Raw genomic sequence first — 13,863 nt, forward strand, 5'->3', positions numbered from 1 at the left:
TGAGGTTAGGATAATAATCCTGATCTGCTAAAACCACGTTGTTGATGAAGTTCTCAACCTTTTCTCAAGTTGTCCCAAGGTTAGGACATTCCCTGCCAGTGGGTTATTTATAAAGACCTCTGTACTCTGGAAATCTCTGTGAATGACATTCTCACATAAAGCCTATCTCCCACCCCCTACCCTTCCTCAGGAAGCTTCTCCACCTCCTACCCTTAGAGGAACCTCAGACCAGGACATTCCTTGTCAGTTAACACTAGGACATTAGTAAAGGTTTCCCTCCCCCTTTCTAAAGGAGGCTGGGATCAGGATATTCTAGGTCAAGATGGAACAGTAGTGACATTAACACTGACCACAATCTACAGCTAAGCTGATAAACAGCTCCCACCCCGAATCCCCCCGCATCTCTCCAAGACATACTCCATTCTGGGGTAAAACATAAGGAAACCCACAACTAGTACATGCATTACGCCAAAGGGCCTGATCCTGACCCCATAGGAGCTTTCCATGGACTTCCATAGAAATGGGACTTGGCCCCAGGCCTAGAATAATCAACTAGAAAAAAAACACACAGCCCTGTATTTGTCCTGGTGGCCCTCCTACCCAATTTCTATTAAGCCAAACTGCCCATTGATGTCATTTGGAGCAAGATTAGACTCAGTTATTGGGGATAATAATAATAGGCCCAATTCACTCTGCCCCACGGCAGCTGAATACGAGGACAGGACTTCTGCTGCCAGAAGCGCTCTACCTGTGAAGGTTTGTTTCCCCCAAGGCATGGAGAGCCCCCAGCCACAGAATGTCCCTCTGCTGAAGGGCCTGCATTGCAGTTGCACTGAAGATGAATTTGGCCCTACAAAGCCAGTCTACCTGAAGGAACAGTTTCTTTGCAATTCCCCAGCCCCAACTCCGATGGCCAATGCTGGAAAACAGAGAGGGAGATGTGTTCTTATGCATGCAGGATTGGTGAGTGAAATGGGACACTGGGAATGTAAACAAGTGCATGGTAGAGACATTCTGGGATGGTGATCTGGCCTTCCAGTAACCTGCCAGCACTTGACCATTCCAGTCAAAAGAGGGCACGGAAAGGGTCTGGAGAAATTCCTTTCTGTTGCCCTTCCTTTCCTCTCAGCCAAAGACACAGGTTTTGTGGCCTTGCCCCATGTTGTGTAACACCGTAGTGTACAAGAAGTGTCACTGAGCTCAAGGCATAAGATACTATTCAGTGGGAATAGCAGAGTCTACCTATCTTAGGTACTCATATGGTTCGCTTTACCCCAGCATCCGAGCACATTGCTATCTTCGATGCATTTATCCTCACATATATCCCTGTGAGGGAGGGAAGAGCTGTTCTGCCCACTTGCTGATGGAGAATGGAGGCACAGAGAGATTAAATGTCTTGTCCAAGGTCACGCAGGAACCCTGTGGAGGAGCCAGGTATTGAAGATGGTCTCCCAAGCTAGTGCTCTAACCACCGGGCCATTCTCCCTCTTTGCAATGTGGCATCAAACTGAAAATAAACATTGTACGCTCTGATTTGCTTTTAGCAGCAGTGGACTCCCAATCTAACAAGTTCTCTTGCTTGAAAACACCAGGAGAATCAACGCTCAAGTGCTTCAACACTTTCTCCTGTTAATAATGAAATCCCTGAATAAATGAACACTTCAGCTTGGGTGCCTGGTTTTCGCATGGAGGACTTGTTCAAGTTAGATGAACTGGACTAAGGGAACATACACTCGTCCCCAAGGAGAAATGAGATGAAAAGGTTTAAGAACAAGTCCCTTTCTGGGGGAAATTTCTTCCCCTCCACTCTGCCCAAATTGAGGTGTTTAAGCTCTAACATTTCCCAGGATTTCTTTCCCCTGCCAATTTTATCATCACCCTATGCCACAGAATGGGATTTTTGCCATAACGTTGCATAGATACAGTCTAAACTAGCACTTACTTCCTGAAGGCACAATGCTGAGCCATTTATCTGAGAGTTTTTCAATGTATGTCTTTAGAGCCACTCGAGAACAAACAAAAGTATTTAACATTTCTGAGTTCCATCAACTTTTACCGATTATTTTGCTCTTTAAAGTGTTTTTTGTTTGTTTGTTTGCTAATAGATTTATCGTAAATCACCTTTCAAGCCAGAGAACAAAGTGTGATTTCAATCCAGCATGTATTGCTTTGGAGATATTCCAAGGCTGGAAAATAACTGAAACAATGCGCTCACCGTCCTAGCAACCTTCACATCTCAATGTGCGTCAGGAATAAAAGCAGCTTCACGAGGCTGTTATTGTTCACACCTCAGCAAAACTCTGAACAAGAGCTGCACTAAGTGAAAGGGGCTGTTTTGATTTGCTGGCATTCTGAAGCAGTCCATCCTGACCACATAAATGTTACCGTGAGCCCTCAATGAGTCACCAGTAGCGTGTCTCTGCTTGTCTCAAACAAGGGAGCCTTGAAATTAATCCCATCTGTTGCTTAAATTATCTCAAGTGATGAAAGATATTTAGGCCAAAAAAAACCCAAAACATTGAGGGTTACAAATCATTTTTAATCCTCCAAATTTTCTCATTAGAAACTGCAGGGATTTATTTTTCCTCCAAAGACGGTGAGATGCAATCCACGTAGCAAAAAGTGACTCTGTGGGTAGAACTAAGAGATAGTCCAAATATAAGAAGCGGGAAATGCCCCCCTCTTCTTTCTTTTTTTTTTTTTTGACAAAATCTCAAAATGTTTGAAATTTTTACTTGTCTGAAAAAAGAAACATGTTTCGTGAATTTTCCTCCCCATATTTTTGGTCAAAATCCCTGAACATTTTCTCAAAATCTTGTTCAAAACATTTTTCTTCAAAATGTTCGCAAACTCCCAGTCAGCTCTTATGAAAACACAGAAGTGCATTTGTGTGTGTTTCGGTGATTTGCATTTCCCACACATAAGGACTAGAAGGGGGAAACGCTCCACTATTTAAAAAACACTCCTTATCTTAGGTGTGTCGGATGTCAGGCCCTATAGTCAATGCCCATTTTAGAGGACAAGAGTTGGAAGTATTGCCCAAGGCAGAGATAAATTATAAGCCAGCAGACTCTAGCCAGCAGAGGGCTATGATGCACACAGGCTTAGCTCTTCTGTTCCACCAATTCAAGCAGGCCAGCTTTTAAAAGTGAAAGCAGTTTATATTATTTATTTGTGATCTTACAATACACGTGCACAATAAATATATTATCAAGTCCAAATCATGAGGTCCTTACTCAGTTTCCACTAGGTTCTTCCCAAGGCAAAAATCTCACTGCTCAGATTCTACAGTGATGGGGCAAAATAAAGACAGACAGACAGTATCTGGCCTTGTACAATAGAACCTCAGAGTTACGAACACCAGAGAGATGAACTGACCAGTCAACCACACACCTCGTTTGGAACCGGAAATATGACATCAGGCAGTAGCAGAGACGAGACCAAAAAAAAAAAAAAAAGCAAGTACAGTACTCTGTTAAATGTAAACTACTAAAAAAAAAAAAAGGGAAAGCAGCATCTTTCTTCTGCATAGTAAAGTTTCAAAGCTGTATTAAGTCAATGTTCAGCTGTAAACTTTTGAAAGAACAACCAGAACATTTTGTTCAGAGTTAAGAACATCTCACAGTTATGAATAACCTCCATTCCCGAGGTGTTTGTATAGGGTTACCATACGTCCGTATTTTCCCGGACATGTCCGGCTTTTTGGTTCTTAAATCACCATCTGGGAAGAATTTTTAAATATCTAAAAACATCCGGGATTTTGCCATTATTATTTTTCCCCGAAAGAAGAGTTGGTCATTCAAGAAAGAGAGTGAATGTTGATCATTTGAGAAAGAAAGTGAATGCTGATCACTCGAGAGAGTGCCCGCTTTCCCTCCCCCGAGCTCCCAGCGCGTGCGCCACAAAACAGCTGTTTCGCACAGCTGGGAGGGAGGGGGGAAGGAGGGGAAACACGGCGCGCTCAGAGGAGGAGGTGGGGCAGAGGTGGGAATTTGGGGAAGGGGTCCAATGGGGCAGGGAGGGGCAGAGCTGGGACGGGGACTTTGGGGAAGAAGTTGGAATGAGGGCAGGGAAGGAGTGGAGTTGGGGTGGGGCTGAGGGGCATGAGCAAATACCTCCTCCCCTGGTGGAGTGTCCTCTTTTTTGAATGTTCAAATATGGTAACCCTATGTTTGTAACTCTGAGTGAGGTTCTACTGCATTTAAAATAAAGACATTCATTCAATCTAGTTAAAAACATTTAGGGGGCTATTTATGTTTTACTTGGACGAAAAGAAATAGAAAATATCTGTCTGTCTATTGATAAATCCAGGCTCCAGAGCTGATAAATCCGTAGACGGACAGATTTCAGGGCAGATAGTCAGCTGGTATAAATCGTCAATGGCGCTAATGCAGTTTAGGAGCTGAGGATATGGCCCATAGATTAGATAGCTACAGATTCAGAGACAGACAGACATTTCTTCCACATCCTGTATTACCACACCATTTCCCTTTGATCTTTGGCCTCAAAACACACTAAAGCTCCTCCCTGCAACACAGCGTGGGGGCTGACCGGTCAGGTTAAATCCCCGCTCTTTCACAGGGCTCTGGCATGTGGCACACTGGTTGTAGCAGCGTGGGAACAGTTTGCCCTAAGCGCTGTCCATGCAGGGTCCCTGCTCTGTGGATCAACAGAGGCCTCCGGAGCCGACCTTGTTTCACCAGCCCTAAATTTCCCCTTTTCAAACGTTATTAGAATCATTAACTCTCCCTTCTCTTTTGCACAGGTGGGTTTCTCGTCCGAGCCCCAGACTTATTTACAAACCCTTGTGTCCTCGGCGGGAGGCTGCTTTTGGGCTGGATTCAACATTCATCAGAATCAGTATAAGCCTTTTCCTGAACTTCAGATCCGGCCCTCGCTGTATTTCCACACAGACTTTTCATGCACAGCCAAGTAGGTGCCACATTCGCGCTCAAGGGATTTTAAAATCTGCTTTTTCTGCTCTTCCCTTGACCACGGCCAAATGGGGAAAGAATAGCTACCTATGGGGGCAGAGTGCCAAGAATGAACAGCTCTGTTCTCTGCAAGGAGCTCTAACCATCCTCCCAGAAATCCTTAGGGCCAGAAGCCCTGAGCCCTTTTATCTTGCATCTCCCTTCCCGAAAGAATCTGATGTTCATCAAGTTTATGGCTGGTGCCAACGTCCCTCATGAACATGATGCAAAGATGCAGTGTGCGGCACCGATGGATTTATTCAGCTGCTTTGTACAGCAGCAGGACATAGGGAGGAAGGGTAGAAATCGCATTAGCCTGGATTGATAGGCAGCTAAAAAACATATTTCCTCTGCCTTCCATTGCTGGGGCGTTTGGGATAAAGTGCAAAGCAACAGTCACGATCTGGTAGCTGGGTAAACGTTCTGTAAGCCCTTGGCAACGCTGCCCAGCCCGTGCAGCGCCATGACATGTGGGCATATGGTTGTTGTGATTATAAATGTTCTGTCCTTGCATCATCCTTTGCTTAGGTGCCTGAAACTTCACGGAGACACCCGTGTCTTTTTACCCTTTCGTTCTGGGTCAGCTCCAGTTGCTCCTCCGCGGCACACTGCACTCGCCGTTCTGGGCTGATGCTAACTTAGCCGAAGGAAGGCTGCTGCTCTCACAGGGCCCGTTCTGCTAAGCCTACCTAACTCCCCCCGCTGCAGTGAAGCTCGTGGCCTGGGGTGAACCTGAACGAGACACGCTGCTGTTCTCGGATGGGAAGGCTTTGCCTCCTGCTATGGCTCCCCTTTCCCAAGTGTCCTAGTTACATGCATCAGGACAGACTGGGATTTTGTTGACAGCGGTGTAAATCCAGAGTTAGCTCATTGGCACTGCTGCTGCCGTTACTCTGGATTTAGACCAGCGTGACTGCCAGAGGAATCTGCTCCACTGTAGCCAGGAAAATACTTTGGAGTCAAAGGCACAGACTAAAGCAGAGCTCCCCAAAGCCCATCTCATTTAGCAGCTCAGCGACTGCATCCTAGAGCAAATGTACAAACTGATACACAACGTGACAGCAAAGAGGAGGCCCGGATCTGCCACCTTCTGAGCAAGAGCTAGTTTTCAGACACCCCAGCGTTTGAGGGGGGGTTAGAGCAGACCCATTTCTAGAGCCCCCATCCATCGACCCGGGTGCTTATACAGGCATCATCCCTGTAATAGCTGAACACCAAATAGGTGTTTTATTTGGGAGCTCTTCAACCTAAGGAAAATAATTTGCTTTGTTACAGGCAGGATTAATCAGAATTGGACCCAGACTAGTGTCTTGCACCTCAGTTGGTGCAAATCAGCGGAGTTCCAGTGACTTTAATGTCCCTACACCAATCTACACCAGCTGAGGATCTTGCCCTCAGAATAATTATCCAATCCACTCCCCCCACCATCACTGAGGTCTGGATAAATTGGGATCTGGATCAGAACAGACCCCGGCTTTGAAAAGCTAATCCGCAACCAGCAAAATCCATGAGATTCCCACATAGCCCCGGCTCTGTCCATCCCTGGGGTTTAGTCAACACAACCGTCAAATCCACACTGCCATTCAACAGCCAGGTGTTGTCTGGTCATAGGCATTTCTGCTCCCCTGTCTGTCTATATCAACTGGTTGTCTCTTGTCTTTGTCTTACATTTAAACTGCAAGCTCTTTGGGGCTAGGACTGTCTGTTTGTTCTGTATATGTCCAGCGCCTAACACAAAGGGATTGTGTCCGATAATACAAATACATAATGAAGCATATGTAAGAATTATGCCAGTCAGCCACAGGATTTCTGGAGAGCCCAGAAAGGCAACTGAGAATGGAAATTAGCCTCATCTTTGCACAGTCTAATGAGCCCTTTTTGAATTTTCATTTCAGCCAGTTACCCTGCATTCTTCTTACATTCCCTTTGCCGCTTGCCGATCCATACTACCAAGGCAGGCCAAGCTCAAAGAGCTCTTCATCATCTCCCTGCCCGTTTGCAAAATCAAATAAGCAGTTATTAAAGGAGGCGTGTAGCGAGCGCACGACACTACCCCATGACAAAAATACTCACCCATCAGCGCCTGCCTGGCTGGTAGGACATTTACCCCAGCAGTGAGATTTTGTATGAGTATCCCAGTTTGTCTGGGTGCTGGTCAGCCCGGTTGGCTCCCTTCAGTGCAGCCTAAGTTTGAAAGCCCAGCCTCGGTACATGGAATTGAGGAGGGCAGGGAAGTGAGCTGACATCCAGCGGGAGTCACCTGACTTTATGGGAAATTCCTGGCAGCCGTGGGTTATGTACAGCCAACAGCTGAGGCAAGTGGGTGGGGGAAGGAGGGGATTACAGGGAGAAAGGAGGAAGAAAACACAAACAATAAGGGAAAGAAAATGATGCCTTGGCTAGGAGTAAGTTGGCAAATAAAGGGGAGCTGCATGGGAATCCCTAGAGGGAGCAGTAAGAAAAGGAGTACTTGTGGCACCTTAGAGACTAACCAATTTATTCAAGCATAAGCTTCCGTGAGCTACAGCTCACTTCATTGGATGCAGGGAGCAGTGTGTTCCTTTTCTTGGCTAGTTGTAAGAGCTCCTTGCTTGGTTTTGCAATCAGCACTCCAGGAAAACAACTCTGCTTCCCGCTAATTTATTTTCGGCATCATCTTTCGTAAAAGCTTCACTGAGCTATTGTTTTTCGCCTCTCACCTGCTTCCCTTTTAAAAGGCTCTCTGCTCCATCTGGGATAGCTTTGGCCTTTGCAAAGCTGGCTGCTATCAGTAGGGGGATATGGCCCCTGTTTGCTCACCTTTGGCGGGCTGTGAAACTCAGCAGGTGTTTGGGGACAGATATTAGCTAGCCAGCTACACAGCCAGCCAGGTGGTTCTAAAAACATTCTTCTGATCTGTTAATCCCATGAGCCTGGACAGATGGGTGCGTACATGTTAGTGCTCTTTTGCTGGAGTGAGGCAGGCTGGGTGACACAATGGGATTTCACCTTCAGCCACCTGTGGTTTGCGAATATCAGCTCCATGAAAGCAACGGCACTAGGAAGCAGAATGGCAGAGGTGCGACAAGCCAGCCCCAGTTAGCTCTCACACAGCACTTTTCATCTGTAGATCTCAAAGCACTTTGCAAAGAAAGACTGTTTACAGAGGGGACAACAAACCTAAAGAGGGGAAAGTGACTCACTCAGCAGCAGAACCGAGAAAAGAACCCAGGTCTCCTGACTCCCTGTCTCGCGCCCTACCCTCCAGACCAGTGGCTCTCAACCTTTTCAGACTCATGAACCCCTTTCAGGAATCTCACTTGTCTTGTGTACCCCAAGTTTCACCTCACTTATACGACTTGCTTACAAAATCGGACAAAAATACACAAGCGTCACAGCACGCCAGTACTGAAAAACTGCTACTTTCTCATTTTTACCATATAATTATACAATAAATCGATTGGAAAATAAAGACTGTACTTACCTTTCAGGGTATAATACATAGAGCGGTAGAACCAAGGCACGGTCTGCATGAAATTTTAGTAGGTACTGACTTCACTAGTGCTTTTTATACAGCCTGTAGTTGATGCACCTCCTGGAGGACCTCTGCGTAGCCCCAGGGGTACACGGACCCTGCACTAGACCACACTGCTGACAGGCTAGTGGTACAGCTGCCTAGAGAAAACTGACTCAGGGCATCTTCTCTGCAAAGTCAAAGTGTGATCAGAGCACAGGTAGGCATGCAGTGGCTTAGACGTGGCAGAAGTGGCTAGCAACCCGAATACAATCCGGCTAGGGACCCTGGGTACATATTCAAGTTGCTAGTCCATGTTGCCATGTCTTCACTATTATTGTTACCGATGCTAAGTCGATAAAAGCTAACATGGGTATGCCTACCCCTGCTCTGCAGTGAAGACATACCCACAGAATCTCCCTGTAATGTGCCTGACTCAAGAGCGAGAGATGGAAAAGGCCTATTAGCTCATTCAGCTCCCTGCCAATGTGGGATTGTTCCTTAGAGTGTATGTGAGGACAGCATATTAGTTCCCTACGTTCCTTTCGCTGACAACTAAAAATGGAGATAGATGGCTGTATCTCAGACTGGAAATAAGGCCTACATGTTTAACAGTGAGAGTAATTAACCACTGAAACAATTTCCCAAGGGTCATGGTGGATTCTCCATCACTGACAATTTTTTAAATCAAGATGGGAATGTTTTTCTAACAGATCTGCTCTAGGAATTATTCGGAGGAAGCTCCCTGGCCTGTGTTGTACAGGAGGCCAGGCTAGATGATGACAATGGTCCCTTCTGGCCATAAAAGCTATGTATATACCTGTGTCCCACCTAGTGCTGGGGAGTGGGGGCTGTAGCCAGAACAAAGAGACATTGTTTTTTATGCCACATGTGGTTGGCACATGTGAGGTTCTGATCGGGGGAGCGGGAGAGCAAAGCAAATGCTGCCACTGGACTTGGAGAGAGGCTGGACAAGGCTCTGACCCTAAATAACATTTGCACTCAAGTTATGTGTGAGAGAGCAGATCGCCTGCAGAGGTCAGGAATACTACCCTGCCCTCTGCAAGAACCGGTGTGCTCATCTGTACTCATCTGGATTATAGGAGCAGCTGGAAGTTGAGATCGGAACGTGCTAAGCACTGCACAGATGCATGGAAAGAGACAACCTGCTGCCCTGGAGAGCTTGCAATCTAAAGGGACAAGACAGTCCCAGGTAGTTTTGTTATCCTCATGTAAAAGGTGGGGAAGAAGCCAGACGGAGGGTCGACCTAGCCAGCACACCTGAATTAGCTTTGGTTGACCAGCTCACTCAGAGCAGCAGTTTAGCCGCAATGGCCTGGGTCCCAGGTGGGACTGTACTCAGGATAGCCTGTGCCACAACAGCTGTACGGCTCTTTTCAGTGAGATAGCTCAAAGTTGGCCTGCGCATACCGCAGTCATCCCTCCTGTTTGCAGTGCGGACATATCCTACGTGACTTGACCACGGCCATACAGCCAGTCAGTGGCAGAGCCAGGAACTGATGAGTCCTAGCCTAATACCTTAGCCACAAACCCACCTCTCCAGAGCTCTGCCGCCACCATCCAATTCTTCCACCTTGCGTAGGATAATCATATGCCGGCCACAGAGCGGGAGAGATATAACATTGCCCAGTGGCATTAGATTATCGAGTGACGACACGTCTCTCCATCCCCGAAGCCTGTGTAACCCTTTACTAGATAAAATGTGCTGGACACCTCATGGTGACGTCCTTTTTTTTTTTTAAATTAGGGGCCAGATTCTAATCTCAATGGCGCTGGCGTAAATCTGGAACCTTTTCACTGAAATCAAGAGTTGCTCCAGATTTTACACCAGTAAATCTGCTAACAAGCCAGGAGTAGATTGTGCAGCCCTTGCTCACACTGGCAAGCGCCTACCCACATGACTAGTCCATGGATAAGAGGTGCCTTTAGCATTTTGCTCCCAAACTGCCTCTAGAAATGAATTTTATGAGAGAGGAAGGCTGGCTTCGTGGTTAGGGTGCGGGCCTCAGACTCAGGAGTCCAATTTGCATAATTTTGGGTAAAATAACTTGATCTCTCTGGGCCTTAGATTTCCCCATCTGTTCCTTCCTTTGTCTGTGTTTTCTACTTAGATTATAAATGCCTTGGGACAGTGACTGTCTCTTACTAATGTGTCTATACAGCACCAGGCACAATGGGGCCCCAATCTCAACTGGTGGTTTGTTTAGGCACTACTGTCATATAACTACCACCACAATAATCCCTGTGATCACAAAGGGCACTTGTCGGCTTTCATCTCCACCCCGCCTCCCTGATTCATCAAACAATAACTCAGTGGATATTCGTAAATCACTACACATAATTAAGGCCACAATGGTGGCAGTGAACAAGGAGTTGAAAAGATCTGGATGAAAACAGCAGGGATTTGAGAGGAAAATCTTGATGCTGAGATAACAATCTATTGATATAATAATTCCCTCTTACTGGCAGGGAAAAACAGGACCATAAAGCACTGAGAAATTGAATTGATGCTCTGGGGCTGCGGCTGAGATTAAGAATCTGACAGAAGATGACGAATCTGGAAGATGAAACAAAGGACCAGATTCTCATCTGATTTAGGTCTGCTCTACGCACCGTTTTTGTACTTGTATAACAATTATTTACCGATATGGTACAACCACTAGAGTGGATGCAGTTGTCTCAGTCTAACTTATTTCCCTTCCCGTACAGGAACAGCTATCCTGGTAAAAGCATTTACACTTGTATAACGGCACCTACATTAGGAGGGTTGTGCCGCATTCACTTCGCTGGTACAATTAAAGCCATGTCCTTTTTGTATGCACACAGCCCACTGTGTTACTTCAGTTTTACACCAGGGTAACTCACGCAAAGTGAAGGCAGCTGTGAGTCAGTCCCCTCCATTCTGAAAAGAGATGGTTTGCGGGAGAGAAAGAAAGGTCAGCTACAAAAAAAAAAAAAAAGACACTGAAAAATTTAGAACCATTAAACAACCTTTTCAGTTAGGAAAAATTGTTGGGAAAATTGATCAAAGCCTGCCCCTTGTCTTTCTCTCTGCGTAGCCCGAGGAAACCCCCTCAACAAAATGTCATTTCTGATCTCTTTCTTTAGTCCTAACATCTAGCCTATGCATTTTTTAAAAAACATTTATCTTATGTGGTTTTGGAGACCTCACTTTGAGTAAATTTTCCTCGGGCAGTTCCTCGGTTGGTTTAAGTGATTCTGAGGAGTTAGGCCAGCAGAGTGAAGAAGGTATGTTCAAGGCCGGGGGCTGAATGCTGATCTCGGTTATGCCCATTTAAATCTGGAGTAATTCCACTGATGTCAGTGGAATTACTTCGGGATCCTGCCCTCTCTGATCTGTGAAATGGTATTTCTAAGATGCTTATCACCTTCTTATTTAGGCACTGATTGGATCTGATTCTCAGCTATTGTCTGGCCCTTTTATGCTGCTCTGGCCTGAAAGGGGGCAGAAACTTTCCCCTTAGAATAGCCACTCCCTCCCACCCCCCACAACTGAAAGGCTCTGCACTGGCCCTCCTCCCAGGCCTCTGCATTAGGGTGGGGCCAGAATGCACTGCCCTATTATGGTTCTCCGCATCTCAGAGCCCAGAGGGAGCTATGGAAAGCAGACTCTAGGAGCAGCCCAGGAGTTGCTCTAACTTACACTGTGGTGGCAGGCCGGCCCCTGAATGGAGTCCTAATACAAGGAATGCAGAGGAGGCTTAAAGCATCTGCATCTTCCCATGTCTGCCCCAAGCACAGGAACAGAGGAACAGAGAATCAAGCGCAGTGAAAAGACTCGCCTTCAATCCCCCCACCCCACCGCCATGCACCTTGCGCTGTGATTTACAGTTGTGCACTGTGGGGGTAACAGCCCCCATGAGAATGGCAGGGTTTCACACCCACTTTGCACAGATGTGTGTGGAGAATGACACCAGGTCCCCCCCCCAGCTCTGTACTTTCCTAAGTGATACAATCTCTTTTTATAACTCCCTGACCAGAATAGATGGTGTTTCCACAGGGAGCCTACCAGGGAATTGCATCTGATCCCTTCTCCTCTGCTCCCGCGTTCTCTGTGGCTTTCCACTGCTAGGTACAGAATCCAGGGAGAGACTCCAAGTCTCGGGAAAAGTTTTCCAGGACTTCTTGCCCCCCGAGCTGGTCCTAGGTTTTGTAGGGATCCCTGACCTTGAGGCACCTTTACTTACAGCCTGAGGCCAAAATCACACAAGAGTTCTCTGCAGGGCTCCTGCCCCTGTTATGCAGGCAGGCATGCAGGTGGGACCCTACCGACCAAGCTTGACCTCACCTCACCTCTCTGCCTGCTTCCCTCTATCACTAAGGAACATCCCTCCCACACCTAACCCCCCTTGTTGATAAGATTTACACAGGATCCCCGCAGACGCCCTGGCTGGCCAATTTAGCTAAGAAGCGCTAATCCCGGGGCTGCCGGCAATCCTGCAGTGACATAACCGAAGCTGCTGGCGCTCAAGAAAGGAAATAAACAATAGGGAGCCACGCCGGCAGCTGTTGCATTAGACTGGCGAAGGGGCGGGGAAAGGGGAATGAGCGTTTGCCAAAGGGAAAAATTCCATACGGAAATCGGGTTGTCATCAGACTTCTAAGTAGGAGTTATAAAAACCTTCTTTCATGCTGACTCCTATGCTTAATGGCCTATGTGCCCTAGGCCTGACTCCCGGCTGAACTACACCAGGGGTGGTCATTTACACCTGTGCAAGGTGATGTAAAACACTAGTGCTGTACCCCCACATTGCACAGGGCTGGGCAGGGCACGATCTAGGGAGAATCAGGCCCCTCAAGAACCCTTTGGATTATTGCTTGGAAGCTGGGTCTAGAAGCCGGGCTGTAAGGGCCACGTTCACAGCTGCCCTGCAGCCCCTTTGCCACTGCGAGGCTGCTGCAAAAAGAAACCAAGCCCCTCACCCAGGAGTATTCCCAGTGCACTGGACCCTATGCTGGGCACAGAGTCATCTCTGTGTCCCCTGCACAGGATCCCCACCTAGGGCTGCCAACCCTCCCGGTTTCGCCGGGAGTCTCCCGAATTGGGCTCTATCTCCCGGAGGCTACTGAAGCCAAACAGGGAGATTTTAGGTCGCCAAAAGTCTGGTGGCATAGCGGGGCTAAGGCAGGCTCCCTACCTGTCCTGGCCCTGTGCTGCTCCCGTAAGTGGCTGGCACATCCCTGCGGCCCCTGAGGGAGGGGCAGTGGGTCTCCGCATGCTGCCCCCGCCCTGAGCGCCGACTCCACAGCTCCCATTGGCCAGGAACTGTGGCCAGTGGGAGCTGCGGGGATGGTGCCTGCAGGCAGAGCCCCCTGACCCACTCTTCAGGGGCTCCAGGGAAGTGCCGGCCGCTT

At 47.5% G+C, this 13,863-nt stretch overlaps 1 protein-coding gene across 1 annotated transcript in view; it reads right to left on the minus strand.

Moving 5' to 3' along the window:
• The window catches only part of IP6K3 (inositol hexakisphosphate kinase 3), a 38,794-nt gene that overhangs the window by 19,184 nt on the left and 5,747 nt on the right, over positions 1 to 13,863 (minus strand). The window lies entirely within an intron of this gene.

Source organism: Lepidochelys olivacea (genome assembly GCF_965140295.1).
Source record: "Lepidochelys olivacea isolate rLepOli2 genome assembly, chromosome: 21".
NCBI classification, from domain to species: Eukaryota; Metazoa; Chordata; order Testudines; family Cheloniidae; genus Lepidochelys; species Lepidochelys olivacea.